At 34.5% G+C, this 24,287-nt stretch overlaps 1 protein-coding gene across 1 annotated transcript in view; it reads left to right on the plus strand.

The window, feature by feature from the left end:
- Positions 1–24,287, plus strand: part of LOC150108313 (plexin-B-like) — a 352,329-nt gene that overhangs the window by 92,697 nt on the left and 235,345 nt on the right. Inside the window, exon 2 of the mRNA XM_090415739.1 lies at positions 9,513–9,570. The gene's annotated coding sequence lies outside the window, so the exon portion shown is untranslated. The remainder of the gene's footprint in view (positions 1–9,512; positions 9,571–24,287) is intronic.

Genomic DNA, 24,287 nt, shown 5'->3' on the forward strand with positions numbered 1-24,287 from the left:
CGGAGAAGATGCCAAATGGTTTAGTTTTTCCTGTTTTTCTCTCGTGCACTTAGAACAAGGTGATACTGGGTTAAAAACAACGTAGATTACAATTGTTGAGTGCGGATATGGGGTACTTTTGTCATGTATTTTTTGTCCCTTTTTTACTTTTTTTTTTTTTGATCTGGTTCAGTGAACAGTGATGTTAAACTAGTTTCCCATCTCACCATCTTACCCGTGTGAACAAAATACATTTATAAAACGCTTTTTTTCCCTATAAATTCCAGACAGTTTAAGTGGTTTACAATTTAAGAAATAAATTAAAAAAAAAACAACCAGATAATCATTTATCTCGACGCAGAAATTCAGGCATTTATGAATACATGATAAAACTGCTGTTCTGTCAAGAATACCAGGAATGTAGATAACTTATACAAGAAAGCAATTAGTACCTGTAATAATATATTACGCAACAATGAGCAAGTGAGCAGCGCTAATTGTTAAGTATGAGTATTATTGAAACAGTAGAATAATGACCATTGTTGCTTCTGAAAGGGAATGATAACTGAATAGCATTCTTGTATGAAATGTATCATCAGATCGTGATTTGTCAGCTGTGTTTGTTCAATTTCATTACGTTTCTTGTGTGATAATTAAAGCAGCTATTAAATGAACCTGACACAATGCAACCATTGATTATAAAAGCCAGGAGTTCTATTTTCATCCAACCAACAATAGCTAAAAAAAATTAATATTATTTCTTTTAATAATCATGAAAAACACGTGTTCTTGACAGGAAGTGGGCAAGTTGTAAATGCGAGTGGTGATTCGTTTTCATGACTGCGCTCAAGCATTCAAAACAGTTGCAATCTTTGATTAGCGAGCACATAAATGATGTTCTTTTCCAGCGTCATCCGTTTCATCGACGATTCTATGTAAGAAGCTTTTCTCTGGCTCCAACAAATGTTTAAAAGAGTCTCCCTCTCTCTCTCTTTCTCCATAATTGAAAGATTGAAGGCGGCGGCAAAAATGGATAGAATCGTATCGAACGTCGGAATCGCTCATGCACACTGTTTGTGTAAAAGGGGGGTTATTAATGGCGTAAACGAATAATTAGCTTTATGCAATTATTAAATTTCCTGTTAATTAATTAGATGGAGAATATTTTTGTTCCCTGCTATCTATCATTCGTAGAACGGCCGCCGCTGTTTTAAGAAAGCGGAGCAGGATTTCGGGTGGGATGTTGGGACGGGGGAGGGAGGTGAATAAGAGGTAAAAGGAGTAATAGCGGTCGTTGAGCGTGATTAGTTTCTACTCAGATACTGTTTTCATTTTATCTGCAAATTGAGTGCTTCGCTAGCGTCATTTTTTCCCCTTATTGTTGTACTTCGATTTCCAACTGATAAATATTCATTTTAAGGCTCTTGGTCCATCGTATAATCCCTTGCTTCAAGCACCATACGAACAGTGATTCATCTTGGTTTTCTTTCGCATTTTTTTTCTTTTGCATCTCCAAAAATATCCTGCATTCTCCCCCATCTTTTTTCTGCTAATATCTTATAGCGATGTCTGTAGTTCTTTCTGCTTAAACATTTTCTCTCTCCTTTTTATTTTTCGCTCTGTTTTTCTTTTATTTTGCTGTCTCTTGATGTCAACTTCTTTTCTCAGTGTTTACGTCCTGACTCACATTTGTTGTCTTGTCAAACTTTCTCTTTCTATCTGTTTATCTTTTGTTCTCATTCGATCTTCCTTTTATCTCTCTCTCTCTCTCTCTCTCTACTTCTCTCTCTTTTTTTTTTTTTTTTTTGCGTCCAAGTTCTGTTTTAGGCTTAAATCTCTCTCCTGTTCCTTCATTCTTTTAAAAATTCTCTCTCTCTCTCTCTCTCTCTCTCTCTCTCACACACACACACACACACACTTCTCTCCTTTCCTCCCTGTTTAGTGTTCTTCTTCTTCGCTCGATTTTTTGCCCTTCTTCTTCCCTCTCCTCTTCGTTCTCTCCCTTTCTTTTCTCGTCTGTTAATCTCTCTTTCCCACACACGTATTTTTTCCCTATACAGTTTATAGGCAGAGACAAAGAAAACAGAACATAAATCTCCCCATTCTCTCTCTCTCTCTCTCTCTTCCCCCCCCCCCCACTCTTTACCAGGGGGACGTCTCCCTGAAAGAAACATCAAAAATGAGAGAAGATTTCCATCGGCATTCTTCAAAATTAAATTAACTCTTCTTTCTTCTACCAACTTAGATGTTCATTCCAGTAAAACAGATAAACCTGTCTAAGAACACACATACAGTTGAAAAATGTAATACTCTGAGACCTAAATGCTTTAGGCTTTTAATTATAAACCACCTAATTCACCACAGCAGTTACAAATGGATAACAACACACTGAAAATGTTGCGAACTAAGGAAGTAACAGATTCTTAGAGTATTCTTAAAAATAAGCGACTCACATACTGTGATGCTCTTCAATTCACTCTAGTTTTTTTTTTCTTTCTTTCTTTTCCGACTGCTTTAAGTAAGAAACTGCAACTAAACCTTGTAGTATCCAAGAGTTCGAAAACCCGCTGAGCAGAACGTTTCCCCTTCGAGTAATTTTTTAGACACATCTCTTTGTGATGGAAGTGTTAGCAGGCAAGAATCGTGAAGAAATTATAACTAAAAAAAAAAAAAAAAAAAAACACATCGTGGATCGGAGAAAGAAGCTGACAGAAATATAAATACAGTGTATGTGTATATACTTTTTTCTTTCTTTTTTTTTTTTGAGAAAGAGTTGTTGCGATATCTCGCGAAAAACAGCTGCAACTGTACATTCTTTCGTTGAAACATCGATCGAGACCCCACACAAACATTCCAGCGAACGTCCCAATGACGTCCAGGAAGTCGGAAATGAAGAAAAAGGTGTTGATGTAAAAGTGCGGAGCCTACAAACTGCACAGTATGGATCTAGCAGATAAAGGCGACAGAGGAAATAGCTTGACCAGAGCAAACTGTATACAGTGAGCAGCTATACAGGACTTGGGGAGGGAGGGGAGAGACTTAGGTAGGAAGGAACAGCAAAGGGGTGGGTCTTTGAATGGGCCTAACAGCCATCCGTATACAAATAAACTGCAGATTATCAAACCGATGTGAAAAGGGTAACATTGTCTGACACGTGTTTCTTAAACTTTATACAACTTCTTACGATCGATTTTATGTTCTCTCCTTGGGAGAAGAAAGACTGTTTTCGTGTTTCTTTTACTCTTTTCTTCTCTCACATAGCAAGACCTTTAACGTTTTTTAAAAGCGAGCGTGTTTGGCTATTTTTCATTGTTCCAGTTAATCAGACAATCTAACAATGGTATGCGTTTATTTTTTTCTCCCCTCAACAATGGCTTTAATTGTTGCAACCGGAAACAATGCACTCACATTAATTGATAAATAAATAGTTGATGGATTATTGCATCATCCAATATTGTTCCTGAGATTTGTAATAATGCGTGTTTCACGTCTTCAAATATTTTTGCGCGCGCTTAATTAATGTACCGAATGTGACTATAAAGGAACAAGATACTTTGGAATAAGACACTTATATAAGCAACGTTATAGGAATGTGACATGTCGAGACAAGTTCTGACATATATCGACTTGCACAAGAATATTAAATAATCGGGGTTACTATGGTGAATAACAGCGTGAATTCCACAGTTGTCGACAAGATAAGTGGTAGCTGTTTGGAACGAAGAATTAATATTAAATTTTGTGTAGTTGGAAATATCTGTACGTCAGATAGCCGAGATGTAAAAACAAACAGATGAGAGTTTAAGCATTCATTACCTAGTAGTTGGAAGAACAACGGAACATTGCGTCCTTTGATTGGAAAAGACCTGATTTCGACTCTCGTCGCGACGAGAAAAATCTTTATCTGGACATTTTCAGTTTGAAGATAAGTTAGCCGATCTCATACGGAGGTAACGGGGTTTTTTCCTCCCGGGGTGTTTCATCCTGCATACGGGAAAATCGGCCATGAGAATACACGCAATTTACAGATAACAAATTACTGTTGTTGATGGTGGTGGTGGGTAGGTGGTAGAGATTAGCTTCCATTCAGAACTATACACAGTTAACTATGACAGTAGTGTGGATAAGATAGTCCTGAAGAGGGATAAGTGATGTGATTCTCCTAAAGGCTACGTCTCAGATTACCATAAGGAATCTAACTTTTTTAAAAACTATTATTTACTAATAAATATTTAAAGTAATAACAAAAATTAGCATAATAAAAATTCCTCAAAATGTAATGGGAGTAAAATTCGACCATCCCCATCTTTTAACCCGTTATGGTATTAAGAGGAGGAGATTTTATTTAGAAAACAACAACACAACAGTAAGATATTTCAGTTCAATTTCCTCATGTTCAATTTTCCTGAAATTTAACATGAGGAAAAATTACCATTCCTATGAGATGATTGTAAGATAATATCCCCATCTCCCGGAAGGAAGATGGGGATAATTCATTCTACTGTTGTTTCAGTACTCCCGTAAAATAAATCCCATCTGATTGTAGTTTCTAAAATCTGAATCAATAAACACGCGCATCATGTAAGTTCCATTTCATTCGTTTGTTAACTTTTTTCTATCTATTCATGTTATGTGTGTGTTCAGTAAATTTTTCTTTGTTATTGAGAATTGTCTTCAACGGTTTCGTGCGCACGCAGTTGATCGAAGACTGCTTGAAGAAAATCACCCCGAAATAAATTTACTTTACGGCATTATTCATATAGAAAGCAAGAGAGGCTGCAAACACAACCGTTCCCCATTCTGTTGATTTTCTGCAGCTTATTTTGACATTCCTTACGAATAAAGAGAAGCCGTTAAAAGGATAGGCTTTGAGATAGCTCCGGTAAAAATTGAACCTCAGGAATCTGCATCACTTATTTGAATGCTGGATGATGTTTCTTTGCTTTGCCATCCTCTAGACTACTCAAGGCGAGCTTCCAGTTGCAAATATATTGATGGGCGTATAAACTTGAACTCTATCACGTGGTTAGGTGCCCATCTTATGGAAAGGCACAATTCAATATCCGTCAATGGATAACAGGTTTCCATTTTCTTTCGCTCGTCTATGAGACTTCCGTCATTTCAAAAGAACTCATAGAAGCTACCACACGTGGATAAGGATGAATGTGAGATGCTGACAGGAAGAGGATTTTTTTTATTGCGTTCTATTTCGATCCTGTTCAGATTTATTTGTTTATATTTTTCTTCTCTCTCTTTCTCTTTCTGTATTTCTCATATCTTTCACTTTCTTTTTCTATTAATTTCCCTTTTTATACTTTCTCTCTCTCTCTCTCTCTCTCTCTCTGTGTGTGTGTGTGTGTTATTCTGTCCTATTGTAGTTCTATCAGTTTTGTTCTGACCAACATTTCCTCTTTTTTTTCTATCATTTTAAACATCTTTCTAATAATTTCCGTAATTGTCATTTAACATTCTTTCTGTTCTTCGCGTTTTCTTTCTTTTTGTTCTTCCCCCCCCCCTCTCTCTCTCTCTCTCTCTTTTGTCAGTTTTTTTATTCCTTCTATTGTTCGTTCTTTTTCTGCCAGTTTCTCTCTCACTCTCTCTTAGTTTAGTGTCCCTTCTGTTTTTCAGTCTTTTCTGCCAATTCATCTCTCTCTCTCTCTCTCTCTCTCTCTCTCTATATATATATATATATATATATATATATATATATATATATATATATATATATATATATATATATATATATATATATATATATATATATATAATCTTTCTCTTTTGTCAGTTTTTTTATTCCTTCTATTGTTCGTTCTTTTCTTCCAGTTTTTTTTTTTTTTCTCTCTCTCTCTCTCTCTCTCTCTATATATATATATATATATATATATATATATAATCTTTCTCTTTTGTCAGTTTTTTTATTCCTTCTATTGTTCGTTCTTTTCTTCCAGTTTTTTTTTTCTCTCTCTCTCTCTCTCTCTTGGTTTTGTATCCCTTCTGTTTTTCAGTGTTTTCTGCCAATTAATCTCTCTATCTCTATCTATCTATTTATCTCTTTCTCTTTTGTCAGTTTTTTTTATACCTTCTATTGTTCGCTCTTTTCTTCCAGTTTCTCCCTCCCTCTCTCTCTCTCTCTCTCTCTCTCTTAGTTTTGTATCCCTTCTGTTTTTCGTTCTTTTCTGCCAATTCACCTCTCTCTCTCTATCTTTATTTGCTGTCAGTTTTTTTATTCCTTCTATAGTTCGTTCTTTTTTCTGCCAGTTTTTCTCTCTCTCTTCACTCCATTCTCGTTCATACTTTCTTGCATTAATTTTTCCTTTTCTCCATATTTTTGTTATTCACCCTGTCTAATGCTTTACCCTTCTTATGTACTCTACCCTCTTCTTTGTCTCATGTTCTTTTACAACCTCCCCCTCCCTTCTTTCCAGTTTCTTCTTTCATTCCTTCTTCTAAAGTTAGCGTCGAGAGTAACAGAAATGGAAAAAAAAAGGCAGTTTTCCTAAATCAGTCATTTCGCCGAATTACCAGGAACGTACACACGTACGCGCGTCTATAAACCAAACCCAAGAGTGACAGAAGAGTACAGAATTTCTTTAAACCTTGCTGTTGACTTTCCGATTTAATCAAAATGCAGCCGTCCTATTGAGCAAATAAATCCGGTCACACTACATTGAAATAAACACACCGGCGTCCTTCGAGAGGGACCAGGTTTTCTCACGGGTTGCAGAACATTAACGATAATCCCGTAACATTTGTCACACAGCGACCAAGTCTTAAATTCAACACAATTTTTTTTTTCTTTTATTCACTTTCGAGTAATAGCTGTCGTGCCCATGTTGACTTTATGTAACTATTTTCTCGAAGGTCTCGCAGGCTCCTCCCTGTCTCTCTTATACCCCCTTTTCTTCACCCCCTTTATCGTTATTTCCTCCTTGGCTGTGCTCAACCGACTGACGCCCTCCCTCACTCACCGTGGAGCCGCAGGGCCTCAGTAGTTCGAATGTCCAGACGACATCGGGGATGCGTTATGCATGTTCTTAGCCGATGGTTACGTACGACGCAAGCCATTACGGGGTAAGAAAAGAGGGCGAAATACAACCTACCTACGTACCTTTAATTTCATCTTATTGATGCTACTTCGCCTTGCTGGCAGTGATGCATGACTTGGTATTTCAGCACCAGCCAAATTCCAGTCTCTCGGAATGTATTAAAGAATAGAAAAATGGACGCGTTGATTACGAAGAAAAATTTTTCCGAAAGGATTTTTATAAAACAACTTCATTAAAAGTCCACTGGATTGTTTCCCACTTCTTAAAAAAATAAGAGAAAATAAAAAAAAGTTGGATTCTTAACTACTCATTGACTGGAAATCAGAGGTAATGGAAGAAATTGCAGAAGCGTGAGTACGTACTTAATAGATTGCTGTAGAAAGACTTTCTTTAATGTGCTTGTCGATAAGGAAATAAATGATTACAACATAGCTAAGTCGTGTGATAAAGGAAAGGAAAGAGAGAAGAAAAAAAAAATTAAATAAACGTAATTTAGTGTGCTCGATTTGCTTGGCAAAATCTGTGTGTGTGTGTGTGTGTGTGTGTTAGAGTATCTCGTGTTTAGTGAGGTTTAACATGAAACTAGCTTACATAGTACTTCCTTACATAAAAATAAAACATTTCTTTTAATGGTAACTCATGGCATTACCTCACTTTTCTTTGTGGGATTCATATATCAACAGACAAATGACATAATAGGTCATATTTTGCTAATAAGTTAAACCATTTATTCCTGGTGTGTTCAAAGTAAGAGAGAAAGCAGATATCAGTATCAAAGTTCACCGATTACGGAAATATTTGCTATCTAAATTACAGTGAGTAGACATAACTTTAAAAGAATAATTAAAGATAACCAAACTACGATGTTTTATGTATAACTCTGTCTGCAAGTTAAAATTAAGGACAAACATACCAAATGTATCTTTTAAATTCTAACTAACAAGTTATATCCGAAAGTTAATGAAAACGCAGCTCAACATCTAACTACGAACATCTAATCCAGGCAGCCACTAGATTAGATGTTGGTTTTTTTAACCTCACTAGTTGACATGTTAGTTTGCTAAGAAACTAGTTAGTTTAGATGTGAATTTGTTAGTTGTAACTTTAGGTGTTATTTTCCAGTTACCTTTAATTTAGATGTTACTCTGCTTGTTAATGTTTAGAAGTCACTCTGTGTTTTTGGTGTTAGCTGCAAGTTAATAAGCCGGTGGAAGTTATAAGAGCAAAATGAATGATAATATGAATGCTAACAACAACACTAATGATACAGAAACACAAAACAGTTTAAATGCAATTCTTTAACCAGAAAATAAAGTTAAAAAAATAACACACACACAAAAATACATACGCAGTTATTTTTATTAACTTTTTTTTTTTTCGTTTCAAGCGAAACAAGAATTGTTATCCATACTAAAATCTTATCAACCCTTATATCCTTACTCATCAATGTTTCTTTCGCATTAAGAAAATGCGAAAGAAACATTTTAAATTCTAACCCGCATTTCTTTTTGCTTCCACCAACAATTCACGCATTCTCTGTTATTCTACACAACTTTTCAATCTCTTTTAACTCTGTTTGCAATCAGAGTTAAAAGAGATTTTAACTCTGATTGCAAACAGAGTTTATCTTGATTCAAGGTCATTTTAAAAGCAAAAATTTCTCAGCTTTAATAGGCCACACCATTTTCATCCACAGCGGTTAAGATAAACACAGAAATAGGAGTTGATAACTTGAAAAGCCACTTCACTCCTTTTATATCTCTTTACGTAATAACTCACAAACATTACTGATGCAGTTAACAGTGTCCACTTATTGTGTATCCAGGTGGGACTTCCGGTATGCACGCAATAGATCTTATCTGAAGAACCTTGGAATAAAAATAAAGACTTAAAGAAACTTGTAACGTGACACCCACATAGACACTAAATCTGGGGAAATATTATGACAATCTCAGACAATGCATTTGCCTTGAGAGGAATACAAAACAAAAATAAATAGAGAATGCAATAAGAGTGGTTATTCGGTGATTATTAGGTTTATAATGAAGGAGGGGGGGGGGTTCTGTCGTGCGATGAAAGTCCAATTGCCGGCTTGTCTTAAAGGATAAGTACAGCGAGTTCATTTGAATTTGAATAACGCTAAGTCTTTTGTCCAAACAATATCCTTTTGTTATGATTAGCGTGACCTTTTTGCACTCGGGTAATGTGGTTTAACTGTCTCAAGATCAGTCAGTAACGTTTAAATGCTCGAGATCAGACAGACGCAATCCAGTATGGAACGAACGGTAAGAAAAAGACTTCAAAAATTTGATCATCGGCATTTTTTTTTCCTTTGTAATCCGAAATTTTATTATGGATCAAGGATGATAAAATTTTTAAAGATATTAATTATTTTTGAATTTTACAAAATTTCAATGATATTTTCCTTTATCTTTTATTTTATTTTATTTTTCTACGTTTTTCATTTTAATTTGATTATTTTGGTAGCTGGAAGACATTTGAATCTCTAATTATCAAGAACGGATACACCAACAGCTCTCAAGTGGTAAGTTCCTTTTCAATTTTACTGTTGTGGGGCACGTGCGCCTTTTTTTTTTTTTTTTTTGCAGTGTTTTGTTATCCATTATCTTCATTCTATCGATGATATTCACTCACGTACTCCTTTATTCTATTTGACACTTCGCAGTAAATTCAATGTAGAATAAAAATTTTCTTCGAAATTTACTAATGCTGTCTCTAAATGCTATTAAAGCATTCCGTTCAATTGTGAAATTTCGTTTTATTGAAGACATTTACTGCGCATGCTCTTAAGTACTCTAGATTTGTGAAAGTAACTAATCATTTTAATGTTAATATTTCCTATTACAAATAAATGTAAAGCTACTGGTCATAACCAAACGATTACATTTACATTGTTGTCTTGATATTTTATTATCCAAGTGATTATTTTTAAGGAATATCCCGATTTTGACTAGAATTTGCCAAAAATAATTTTCGAATTTACATAAGCGTAAAAATGCGTTTTTTTTAAATAATAATAATAAAAATAATACATTTTTAATAATAATAATAATAATAATAAATACTTTATTGGATATTTTCTACTTCTTTTGACACAGTTTTGTCCTTTAATTGGGGAATATTAAGGAAATTATTTTCAACTGCCTTCCATTGCCAATACGAAACAAAATAACCATGGTAACAATAAGAAGCGAAGAACTATTTCCCTGGAAACTGTTGCTTAAATGCACCAGTTGAACAAAAACGCACATTAATTCACGAAACCTTCCCTTCCAAAAAGTCTAAATATTGCTTAAATGCACCAGTTGAACAAAAACGCACATTAATTCACGAAACCTTCCCTTCCAAAAAGTCTAAATATTACTTCAATGCCAAATGGTCTTTCTTTGTTTTCTGTGTCCTAATGTGCCACAATAAAGATGCTAATGAACATCGGCAAAGATAAGTAGGAGAGAGAGAGAGGAGGGGAGAGAGATAAAAAGGAAGAAAAAAAAAAAAAAGAGCGTGCACCCTATGCAGTCTCCAAAGAAGACGTCTAGAAATGCAACCTCCTGGTAATATCCCCCAGAAGACTCGTTGTTGTTTTCGCGTTTCCTATTATGAGAGAAAGTCACTAATTACCACTCGGGGGTAATTAATCGACCCGCAGAGGGAAGTAAGATGCTTCAAGTAAGTCAATCCATTTCCCCCCTCACGATTCATTTCCCTTACCCTTCAACATTTTTATCACCCTCAAAAGATTCTGTTAGAAAAATCTTTATTCTTTCTTGTAACTAATTGTCCGATATTAGTTAAGGATTTTTAGAATTGCTTGTTGGTGAAAAGAGTGCGACGACTTAAATGTCTGTCGAGTTATCTGCAAATTGAGTGTTTTTAAAAGTATTGTTGATCACAGCGCCATCTTTCAGATTTTAGGAACTTTCTACTACAATAAAAAAAATATGAAAAATATTTTTTACAATAATAAATGCAACATGTATTTCAACCTTCGTGATCTCAGAGCCTGATTCTTCATCAGAGGATTTTTGTTATCTAATCCTCTGATGAAGGAATAGCTGTACAAACCCGGTTATATCCTTGCTTACAATACAGTATATTGAACATTATGCAGAGCACGGTTGATTGTTACTCTGTCATGCCGCACATGTAATGAGAGCTTTCCGCGACAATTTACAGTGACTAACGGGTGACTAACAGTTCTATACTGGACCGTTCTATTTCCTCTGAACGGCTTCCTCTCGAACCCGAGATTTTATTGTAAGGTAGCTCCAACAGATCCAGCATTATGACCGTACGCAATCTCAATATTGGATGTGAATTCTTATCACAAGAAATTTATGATTAAGTAATGTGTTCATTGAATTAATCTTTTGCTAGATATATTTGATTCTATTTTTTTTTTTTTTTTGGTATTGAAGGGACCTAGTTGATCTGCGCAGTATATTTAAACCAGAAGCATACACTAAGGATTTTTTTTAAAATTAATTTTAGGATGAGTGTATCAGGAAACAAAACACGAATTTGAGCCTGAAATAGCCTTTTTTAAATTTTATTTATGTAATATTTATTTATCCATTTCTTTTTTGCACTAGCGGGTTCGCAGAGGATGATGGATATGTGTAGATGCATCCGACTAGCTTAGAGGGAACAAATGCTGTTTTATGACAAATTAAGGGGAAACACATAAAAGAGACTTTTTAATTGTCCATTTAAAGTCATAGCTTTTTTTTTTTTTTTGTTAGATAATGGTTTATAATAGAGCTTATTGAAGTGTAGTAAGCGGGATATTATTTGATGATTATTTGTTATATTTTAAGTATCCTAGGAATGGTTCAATAGATACTGAAGAAAAGATTCCGATACTTGGATTCTACTCTTGAAGAACTACTGATCTGGAGAGAATAAAAAAGCAAGATAAAACGCATCTAAACGGAAGTGTAAAAACCTAAGAAAGATATCAGAAAAGATGGATAAAAAAAAGAAACTGAAATAGATCCTAAAGTAGATAAAAAGCTGAATATCCAGAAAAGTAAAGATAGAAGGCAGAGAAAAACCTTAAAAGAAAATTAAGAAAAGAAAGAAGGTAATACAATTGGATGACTAAGAGACCAGAAGAAAGTAGTCGTCCAGAGAAAGATAATCCGGATAACTGTAAAAGGATAAAAGCATTCAATTTTACTGTTTCCCCAAAGAAGTAAATCTGGATCAAGTAGCAGAAAATCTGCTGCAATAAAATGTCCGAAAAAGATAATGAATATACACTCGAGTGTATTTTTAATGAAAAATCCCGGAAGAAATCTATTAAATTCGTTATTGTTGTTTTTATAGCCATCCACCAACTACATTCAAGTGTTCTCTGATTAAAAACACTCCACTTAACCAAAAACTTTTATCACAACTTTTTGGAAGTTTAAGCTAAAGGACAAATGGAGACTTTTCTACTGTTGCCATGACTACATTAATCTCCCGATGCATTTCATCATTTAATTTGTTCACCTCTTACGACCTCTTCAGCTTCAAAGAAGCCATAAATAGTCCAATAGTCCCCCAGAGAATGGCAACACGATAACAATGATTTTAGTGTACATGAAAACTGACTAACATGCTCGCTTGGCGTTCTCTTTTGCTCGAGCTATAGCTTTTACCACGCGCCGAAACCCCCCCCCCCGCTCTTCCCCTTTTATATTCACACACACACACACACACACACACACACACACACACACTGCAATCTCGCAGGACGATAGGGTTGTTAATGGTTTTATTGTCGTACCTTGCATCTCTCCACAGCATACGGAAACGCTGGACCATCAGTAATGCACGGTAATAGAGAGGGATCAACTTTCCGTGTACTTAACTACATTAGACAGCAGGTCGTCTGTGTCTTTAGTAGTTATTGCCTGGGAGTAGTTCCATCCAAGGAAAAGTCGTTAGAAGATACTAAGGCATGTATGTAGAAGTCATTTTGGAGTACTTTGGCTACCTGAAAAGTCTTGCCACTGCTTATTGTTTTGTACGGAGAATTTTCTTCATCTCCCCCCCCCCCCTCGGGAAGATCAATGAAAAAAAAAATTAAATTAAGGAACAAAAAGTAGTTGTAATGGCTGTGAAAAAGCTCTTTCCTCCCCCCCCCCCTTTAATTTCCAACCAAAGGAAGCCGAAGAACAAGCCGTTTGGAAACCGAAAAACGGAACGTTGGTGGAATAGAAATCCTTCGAGATATAACTCTTGTAAGACAACCCTCAAACAGGCCACTGTCCTTAACTGATTTGATTTCTTTACTTTTCTTTTAGTCAGAACAGAGATGGAATAGCTGTCAGTGATGATTATATAAAGACTATCTCTTAGAAAATTTGCATTCAAAAATCATGAAAGTCACGAAAGGAAAAAAAAAAGAACTTCAAAAGAACTTGTTATTAGTATTCATTTCGCCATTTAAAAAAAAACAAAACAAAAAAAACAAACCGTAAAATAAAGCCAGAAGAATTTTTTTTTTAAACAATGTCCAGCATTGCGATTCCATGCGTGTATTAAATCTAAGAAAATATTTTATTGATTATACGGAATAATAGATACTTTTGCTTTATTTTCTACAGTAACTAAAAATAAATAAATAAAAAGAACAAGAGGCGTTATGTTTATTTCTATATAATTAAAATATATATTCGTTGAAAACGTTTTAATCAAACCAAGAAGAGGGCGCTGCGATATCTAATTCGAGTGTACAACAATGATCATTCTTGAGTTAGATAAATACCGATCATTTCGAAACAATTACCATACTATTGTTTATTATCAGAATTTCAATATTTTAATATCTGAAAAATTAATTTTTTTCCTCAACAAAGCATGGAATTAAAAATTATTATTGAATTCTTTCGATGAACGATATGAATTAAATTGTTAGCGTGCATGTAAGTCTGCCATTATTTCAATGCTATTGGGTAATATCTCCTTTGTGGCAATATCATTTGCATTTTCTTCTGCTCGTATTTCAAAATATTTCTATTAATTTCTTTCCATAATTTTCTATTGTTAATTACGCACGGTACTAAAATGCCTTAAACTCCACTTGTTGTGCATCGTCTGCGAAATTATTATCAGAATTGGGATGTCTTCATAAACATGTTATACGAGTGACTGGTATGAGTTTAAATTGCTCACAATCTTCCATAAACTACATATTGCTATCAAACCATATGCCTCCTTATAGTCAATAAAGGACCAAGTGTGTGATTAAATTAAATTCCCTTGTCATCGTTATGGCCTCTTAATCTGGAACGTTGCTGGATCTTGAAAACAACCCTCACTACGAATAATTATTTTAATATTATCATGCAAGCTTTTTTATTTTTATTAAATTTTTTTGTCCGTTTGGTTTTCTTTTTTTAATGCAAACAAGACAAATTTAAAGTTTGGATGCTGTTGACAACATTTTTTTTTTCCTTTTTAATTTCTACTAAACAAGTCCCAAGATTTATTATTACAATATGCAGCAAACGATACACCTATTTCTGCCCTTACGATTGTAATTAAAATATCTAAAAATAAAGCATCGCAAGAATTTTTTCCTTTTTTTTTTTATGTGACGTAATTTAAACAAGAATAAAGAAATGAGCTTATTTGCATTTAATAACATCTACAATTTAAGATTAAAAAAAGTCGATTAAGAAACTGTGGCGACAGCAATCTTAATTTCACTCTGAAGATAGGCGACTCATAAACCTTGTCAGTTGAAGCATGTGTGTTTTTAAATCACTCAATAATCCTAGTTGATTGTTTTAATAATGCGAAAAATATCTCAATATTGTTTTAAACTAATATTACTAAATCTTTTATAATAATAAATATTATTAATAATATTACTAAATCTTTTATAATATATTCGTCAATAATTTTATAAATTTTTATACTGCAGATTCGTTTTTGAATTCATAAATACGGAGGAGTAGGAATTTTAAAAAAATCTGTATTAATGCAGATATTATTTTGTATTTTTAATACGTATTTGAATCAGCAGAATTATCAGACGACACATGAATATTTTTCTGTATTTATTTGTTTAATAAACGGTAGCGCGCGATTTCCCCTTCACCTAAGTGACATCTCGTGGTGAATGAAGTTATGCATGCTGACTTCGTCTGCGTTGTATTTTCCGTTATCGCTAGAATTTGTTGAGCTGAATAAATATTTCAATTGGAGGATTTCCAAATGTAAGTTACTGAAGTTTTGAATGTCATTCTCTTTCAATATTGACATAAGCCAGCAATTTTTACTTTGATTCCTTCGATAATGTTATCTAATAAAATCGAAGTTTCGTATAACCGTGCGCCAGACTTCAAATTATGCTACTAGTATTGAAATGTATTTATTTCTTTATTATTTTGTATCGGTATTCCATAAAAAGCATAAAATTATATAAAGAATACAAATATATAACGAATTTGTGGTTCGCTGCCATCGTTTTATTATTTGATATGTAATAATGAAAACAATGGAAGTGAACCATTTTGCCTTAACTTACGTATCAATGGCGCGCGATTAACCAAACGAACATGCGTATTAATGAATATTCTGAGCATTCGTTTGTTATTAAAATAACATCAGAATAACAAATAATTTTATGAAAAATATTCCGTTTGTTTTTTTATATGCTATAGGATTCTTATTAAGCAACAGGATGGTATCATAACTTTTACTTTTTTATAAATTCTGCTAGGAAGACAGAGACTAATACCATTTCAAGCACTATTTGTTAGCCCATTTTTCGTGAAACGTGATCTAAAAACTTGTCCGTTCTTGCAGTAACTCATATTTTAGTTAGCTTGTTATGGTACCGCGACACCACGAGGTAAATTGGGGATGACAGGTCCTGAAAATTACGGATAGATGCTGTGGCTATATATATATGCGCAGATATACCGTATTTCTCCTATTTATAGCCGAGACTATAATTTACCAAGTCATTGTTAGGCTTGCTTATAAATAGAACTTGTACACAAAGCATTCGGCTTAAAATTTCTCAGTCAGCAACCTCCAAAATAATTCGATAAGGGTTGTTTGCTAGCTCATTTATCTGTATCCTGTCCTTACGTGAGTATAGCCACTAATCAATCATAGATTGAATACTGTCATTAATTAATTATTATTTTATTTATGGCATTTTCCTTTTCATCAGTCATAGTACAATACTCTATAACCAATTGCAGTATATTATCATTTGATTAAGATATTTTTACTCGGAATGAAAATATTATATTATTTTATTATTATGATTATAAGCTGCACGTCCCCTTTCTGCAGTTAGCGATTCATTTACATACTGAGTAGAGTACTTCGATATTACATAACTATATTTATCACGTTTTAATCTTTGAAATTAACCGTTCATGAAAACTGCGTAAGTAAAAATATGTCCAGACATGTCGGCTAAGCAGTAGAAGGTACCCGGATGTGAAAGATATTTTGGTGGGATCGTGTTTCAAATGATAAAATTAACAATGATAAATTAGTTTTTGTTAGCTAAATAATTTTAATATAGAATAATTTAGCGTTTAAAATAAGAATAATAATTTAGTAAAATAAGGTTTTATTAACAAATTATGAACGTTAGCATAAAATAAATACAAAAATAAAACATCATTATGAAAGCAAAACAAAAAATTATTATAATGATATGTATTAGAATAACCATGTTTTATTTATAAAATTGTTATTATTTGGGTGGGGGTGGGGGTTATTATTTGGCTCGGACGCCTGTTAAGTTACAAACCTTTGGCCCTTTTGCGACATATAGCTTTAATTTTTTTTTTTTTTTTTCAGTTTCATTTTATGTTATTTATTCCTATATTAAATATAAAATTTTAGAAATTCAATGTTTAAGAAATAATTTTATTGCAGTTTCAAAAAATTATTTGTCAAAGTTAAAATCTTCATTATATTTACGATAATATTTTGCTGAATGGTGGCTGTTCTCTAAAGAAATGGACGCGATTCCCAAAATTTTTTTGTTTGATCATTTCGAAGTATCATTCACAAGAAAGTTTTGCACCTCTTCATTTAGAATATGGCCAATGTTCATTACTAATAAACAGGATACTTTTTTCCCCTTCCAGTGCTCATACGATAGACATATAATTGACTGTTCCTTATTAGTTTCTTAAAAAAAAAAAAAAAAAACACTAATTATACAATTTATAAGAATCTGTCAGTTTGATAGCCTTCATAATGGATTGATTGATGACTTCTGCACACTGAACTATACGTAGTAGGTCTATATTATTAACTGTTATTACAGGTTTTTTTTTAATGTTTTCTGATTATCTAATATTAAACAAAGTAAAAAACACCTAAAATTAGTAAGTGCCCTACAAAATTATTAGACATTTGTAGGCCTGTGGGTTGATAAGTCTTAAGAATCACTGTTATCAGCGGACTCTCTGGCATTGTTTAATCTCGAATTGATTGGATAACCACAGAAAAGAAGAAAAACCTAATTGTCGTCATAAATCGTATGAAAAATCTCAGAGAAAAAATGGATTATCTGGTGGAAAGAATATGACCTTTTTCCCGAGAGAGAGAAAGAGAGAGAAATGGTTCAATTAAAGTGATGAAGAGACTTATCAGGGAGGAGGATTCTGTAGATTGACGAGAAATATAAATCACAGTTTGCTTCGAGATCTTGGGGTTCTCTACTGACTTGTTGACTTTCTCCAGGTCACTCGCCCGTGAATTAGATTTCATTCCAAATTTAAGACTTCCGGTAATCTTCCATATATTAGCTAGCACGTGTATTTTGATGCTGTTATGCCGTCCCGTCCATAAATTACCTACCGGGAATGAAACGGGGAGAGATGAATTGTGACGATATCACAATCAAGAGAAAGTGAGTTTAGATATTTATTATATTTTTGCCATGTTTTTTAATTGTATAAACAAACATTATTAATGTTAAACAGCGTATCAGCACTGAATATCTAATTTATTTAACATAGATGAAATAAATTAAGGGAGTAAAGTAAAACTGAAATTCAATAAATAAAGATAATATGTCATATTACCTTTATTTATTATAATAAATATATATATATACACACACACACTGGGATGTTTGAAAATTAGGAGGAACTTTAAGCAACTAAGGCTATGAGAGCCAACAGCCAAAAGGGATAAATTTTTCTTTTCTTATACTTCTTTACTGGCTCCTCTGGATGTCGCGTCATCCAACCAGTTTCATTGTTTGTGCTCCACTTAGCCCATTTGGATCATAACAATAATTTGGGGTTGTAAGGTAGGGGAGGTGGGGAGAATCGCTTCTTTCGAAGCAAGTGATTCTAATTTTATCCCTCAACCAATTTCGACCAAATTTGGAACATATTTGTTTCTGAAGTGATTAAGATCTTAAAAATTCAGTCTAATCGGACAGAATGGAGCGAGATTTTTTGGGCTGGGAGGGGGAAATCGAGTCTCCTCCATACATATCTGTACAATTTGTATTGTTCAGTCGTTTTGAATAAAATTTGAAACACCCTGTTTCTCACGTTGGTTAATAACCCATGAGACTTTCAGCCCAGTCGGACAAAAATGAAGGGGGATAGGTAGCTTAGTACTCACTCTCTCTCTGGTGCTCTCACAAGCACCTTTATAGGCCTCAACAGCTCTCCTCCCCTGAGAATTCCGGCAATCGGACTAAAATTACGGAGGACAATTGCAAGGGAACGCTTTTTTTTTTCCTAACGCCGTCCCCTACAGGTTGCATCTTTTAACAAATTTTCACCAAAATTTGAATGTAATTGTTATTGAGCGTTGCACAAACCAAAATGAAGGGGGAAGGAAGGTTTGTAAAGGAGGGAAATCAAAGCACAATTCCGTAGACACCGCTATGGGTTGTATCATTTAACTTATTTCCATAATTTTATTCTTCAACTTTTTTTACTTAAAAATATTAAAGGACATTATCTCATGTGGGGGGAAAAAAGTCATTTACCGATGGAGTAAGACCAATTTTCTAATTTCACATTATTGCTCGCATTTTTAATACTAGGTATATTATAATAAGCAAACAGACGGATGTGACGTAATAATGTAGCTATCACTTCTTCTGTTAGTAGCTAGATGTTAACATAGTCGTTATTAAACTTATATGAGTATAATTCCTGCTTCCTGGGATTCAAAAAATTGGGAAATTAGCATCGGTTGCTTCGTGGACAAGCAGTACTTTATTTTGAATATAACCGCCAAGAAGCTCCTTTGCTATCGCAGCGATTGCATATCTTGTCCAGTTGACAGTTCTTATCTATCAGAATTGTAGATCTATTGTAGACTTAATGGTTATCATCACACGCACAAATGCGCGCGCAATGCCGCATCCTCTATATATTCCAATTAGGTTGCAGTACAGCCGACATTACTAACTGGTGGTTTAAAAATGTGTATTTATGAAATTTTCCTCATCTAACCAATTCTCCAATAGTTATTGGATTTATAAAGCTTGATTAAAGAAAAAAAAAAAATCGATTTTATAGTTAGTTTCAACAACATACGCTAGGGGGCGTGTCACCTTAATACACTCGATAGCGTATCACGGTCCAAATAAAGGTTCTCTACAGGGAATAATTACCAATATATTTCCTTGTCGTTTGGTAAACAGAAGGGTTCGTTTGGGGTGGCTCGAAGCAGTCGCATCTCTAAGTTTACTTTCTTAGGGAGCATGTTAAGTGCAAGCTGCAATCCGGCAAACCGTGGAATATTGACAAGCTAAACACAGTTTTCGTGGGGCTGTTTCAGTAGCACATACCTCGAAATTTTCCAGCCTTCTAAGAATTCAGTAATCGATAGTACAAAGGTACTGCAATGAAAAGTGACCTTGGGGATAGATTAAATCTAACAGTCAACATGTAATGGTGCCGAAGCCGTTCAAGCCAAGTATAAAACTTTTAATATATGTATGATTTAGTTTTCCTTCAGCTAATGAACCCCATTATTGTCTTGGTTTTAAGAAACTGGTAAAGGACAAAGGAAACAGACTGAAATGTTAACTGGAGTTGTTTTTCGGATACACCACGCACGCTAATTTTCCCGTTTCCACATTCTTCATTGTTTAAATTCAACTGCCTTTCAATAATACTGAAACATGACGTCACTACGTATGTATTTCCATTACTCTTCACATGTTTCAGTATTATCACAAGCTAATTGAATGGAAACAATTCAGTCAGCTTTCAACAATGCTGAAACATATGACGTCACTACGTATGCTACAATGAGTAGAAAGCCTATTCAATGCTAAAATATTGTTAGATCCATTGTGCTTCGAATATAATCACGTATCTAGTACAGATTAAAGAGGGAAAAGATATTCATTTGAACTCCTAATCGGTAGCCAATTGAAATGAGGGAGGTAGATCAAATAGTAGGTAGTTGACTATTGAAAAAAAATGATGAATAAAAAGATGGTGGTAATTTCAGCAAATAAAATTTTGTAAAATTCCACGAGTGAGGCGAAAAACAGAATCGTAGATTTAATGCTCTACTTCACCATCCAGTGATTCTCGCCGCCTGCTTTAAGGTCTAGTATTTAAATAGCTTCTCGTCTGAACTTAATGGTAAACAGCGTATGAAAGAAGTATATTTGAGCCTTCAGGGGGGAAGTTTTGAACTCACTTGAAATTGTAATGAGTTATTTTTGTTGGTACTGTTTCCATAGTCCCTTGGGTATCTTAGGTTGAACACATCAGTCCAGCGTTATCACGGAGTTGCATCATTCCAAACTGTAGAAACTGTCCGCAAGAACTGGATTAATTTAAATTTAACGTCTAGACAGTGTATTACTGCTTTCGGGATCTGTAAAAAAAAGAGTTAAAATATGCAAATATTAACATCGCGCGCATACCTACTTAACGTCTTCCCCCCCCCCCTCCCCTTCTTCCTTTTCCTTTCCAGAAGAGAAAGACAACGCGTTGGGGTTTTGAATAATTCATGTAAACTGAAAAATTTTCTGCAGAAATATATAATTTTTCTTATTGCTGTTCACTATTAGCAGTGTTTTCCAGATCGTCCGTCAGAGGTCGCGTTGCGTCGCAATGTTACAAACAGGATATCCATAACTACAGAGAAACACAGGGCGATTATATGACGCTGATCTGGGCGTTTCTGTGCTGAAGGATATTTCCTTCCTCTTACGGCGCGTTCCTTCTTCCGACGTTTTCGATTGCAACCGTGGCTAGGAACAGTCACTGAAAAGTACAGCCAACCACAAGTCTGGTTTCCCAGTTGTGCCGGTGACGTTAGGTGGACCACCGAAGGCTGTTTGTCTCCAACGCGAACAGAGCCATTAGCTGGCTGTGGAACCCTGCAATTGTTTTTGTCGGGTATTAGATTCCAAGTACGTAGATCAAGGGCAATTGGGTGATTAGTTACCATGGTGTTGTACTGCATTTAGACAATTTGGAATAGTTGTTTATACGATTATAATAGAAACCATAGTACGATATCCAAAAGTTTAAAAAAAAATAATAATCTAAAATGTCCTTTAAATGATTTTCTTTTATCCTTTTTAGTCGCTTGTAATTCTGTAAATTTACTGGGCAGTATATTAAACGTGATTTGTCCTCTACATGTAGGACTTAAATTTCCGTGTAGTACATTAACAATGGGATTCAAATCCATTGTTAGCAACAAAGTACTAAAGTTAGACAATGAAGTGTTTACAATGGTTCTATGTCACCCAGACGGCAGTGATAATGACATTACAAGTCTCTTGTAAGAATTTTTGTGAAAGGTAAAGTCTTAATTATGAGGAAGTTTTAATCTCGGAGATTTGTTCGAGAAAATGGAATTACTATTCACAGACCGCATTCTAAATCCAAACAGTTACTTCAAAACGACTTCGCCACCAAAATCATCTACGAGAGGATTTTGGACTTCATTTACAGGGTCTCAGAAAGTGACATTACATGAAATTAATTTTTAAAGACTTTATCCCGAGGTGATTATTCGACAGTCGGGAAAATTGAATTTAAGAACATAGGTGGTAATTAGAAAGTATCAAGCGTGGGATAATTTTTGGGCGGGGTGGTAGAAGAACTACTTTAGGGATTAATTGTGATTCTAGTTTGGTAATTCTCGGTTTAAATATTCAAAGAGATTCTGTTTAGCTGAATGTTAGATGTAAACTTTTGTTAACTGATGGTGTGCAATTTTTATTTATTTATTATTTTTTGGACGAGTCCAAAATTTGAAATTCCTTGTTAGGAAGGAAGTGCTCTTGCATACAGAAGAACAAGAGAGAGAGAGAGAGAGATTGTCATTTGTTCTTAAAGAGCTGGATTCGAATTCAATTCAAGAACTCTTATGCAAGTTAGTTGTTCAGCATCGGACGGCTGGGATGAATTTTTACTTTCAAAATGAATAAACAGGCCGGTGAACACATTCCATGTAAAGAAAATAAAAATGCAAAAAACCCATGAAAATGAATAAAAAAAAAATGAACACTGTACTAATGTGTTATAGGTGTGCAACATTTCTTGGTTGAGAATTGCATAAAAAAAATCCATAGACATTTCTGTCTCTTGACCTTAGTTGTCTCAGTATTAACAATCCTATTGAACTCGAAGTTGAAACATTTTTTTTTTCCCCCGAAAAATGCACTCAGGGAAAGCGTGTTGTAATATTTTCTGTTGAAGTTGGTAACAACCGTCGGTTTGTATTCAGTTTCAAAGAATATAGCGTGGACCGAATATTCAAATTCATTCCATGAATGTAAGCGGTACACAGGGAATAGATAAATACTCTTAGGAAATAATTAACCGTTAGCAATCAGTATTAGGTTTTAGCAAAAATCTAGAAAACTTAATTGGATCATTTCTTTCCACCAACCAAATGTAATGGAGATGCAAGTAAGTAGGAGAAAAAAAAACTATCAAGGGGATGCGATTTACGACTGTTCCTATTTTGTATTACGCTTGGCCGAGCTTAAATGTGTGTGTGTGATATTCTCATGGGAGATTGTACTCGAAAGTACCAGCCAGCTACAAAAACAATGCCAAAATATTCCATTCCACCTTAGAAAGAATTTATTTTTTTAATTAACCGTTAGCAATCAGTATTAAAGGTGAGGAGTTTAAAGGTTCAATGTTTATAACGCAATCTGTGTGATATATTTTCACCCGTCGTAATTTTGTCATGCAGGGTTTGTTATTATAGTAGACAATAATTCTGTCGTCGGAAAGGCTCAGGTTCAAATCCCGTACAAGATGCGAGATATATGATTATGCAACCGATGTGGCGCAGACTTGGAAGGTTTTTCTTCCTCCTGGTAACTCGGTTTCCACACAGAACAGAAAAACTAGCCACGTACACACAAGCATTTGACCAACGACAATACACATTCGTGGCATTAGCTACTTTGGCCGTAACCTTCAACATCAATTATTGAAATCATTACAATCACAATCTGGGGGATAGTTTTTTTTTTTTTTTTTTCCATTAATCATTCAGCTATGCTTTAAAAACAGAACTTAAGGAATGTTTCGTAGTTCCACACATAAAGACCACGATGTGCATTTTTTTTACAATTGGAGAACTTTTTTTTTTTTTTTTTTTTCTGCTGTTGTTTTCAGCTGCTTCACATTTGTTGAGCATACCATTTGTATTGCAGATGTTAGACCATGAAAAAAGATCGTACGATAAAAATAGCAATACAGACATGCTTTAATTCAAAGATGCACGCATTGAAGATATTTGCAATCAAATCTGTTTATCTTACAGTTTAGATGACTGCGGGTGCCCCCATAATGTACTGGTCTCGTGCATTGTGAAAACACGTTTTTGTTTGTTTTTCCCCAAACATCGCGTTTGTTCTCTCGCATTTTCTCTCTCTTTCTCGCACACATACAAACACATGAAAGCAATCCGAGTTTTGCAGGATCCTCCAATTCCATTTTGAACATTTCTATTGTGTTTTATCTGTTCGTCCCCGGATCTGCGGCTCCTCTGCCCTCTGTTTGTTTAGGTACATAATTATTTTTGGTGGAGGAGGGAAGTAAAGGAGTAGGAACTACTATCGGCTTTATCAGAAAAGTCGCTCAACAGGTGCATAACTACAATAACCCACTCTTTTAACTTGAGGGGGGGGGGGGTCACTTGATGATACTTTTGTGCTCCACTAACACCCACCCTTTACTGTAGATATACTCTACCTCTGCAAACATCATTCTCAAGTCCCGAAATGTATGTATACAC

The sequence above is a fragment of the Typopeltis vanoorti genome, chromosome 3 (assembly GCF_054136105.1).
Source record: "Typopeltis vanoorti isolate ZY-2024b chromosome 3, IOZ_Tvanoo_1.0, whole genome shotgun sequence".
Lineage (NCBI taxonomy): Eukaryota > Metazoa > Arthropoda > Arachnida > Uropygi > Thelyphonidae > Typopeltis > Typopeltis vanoorti.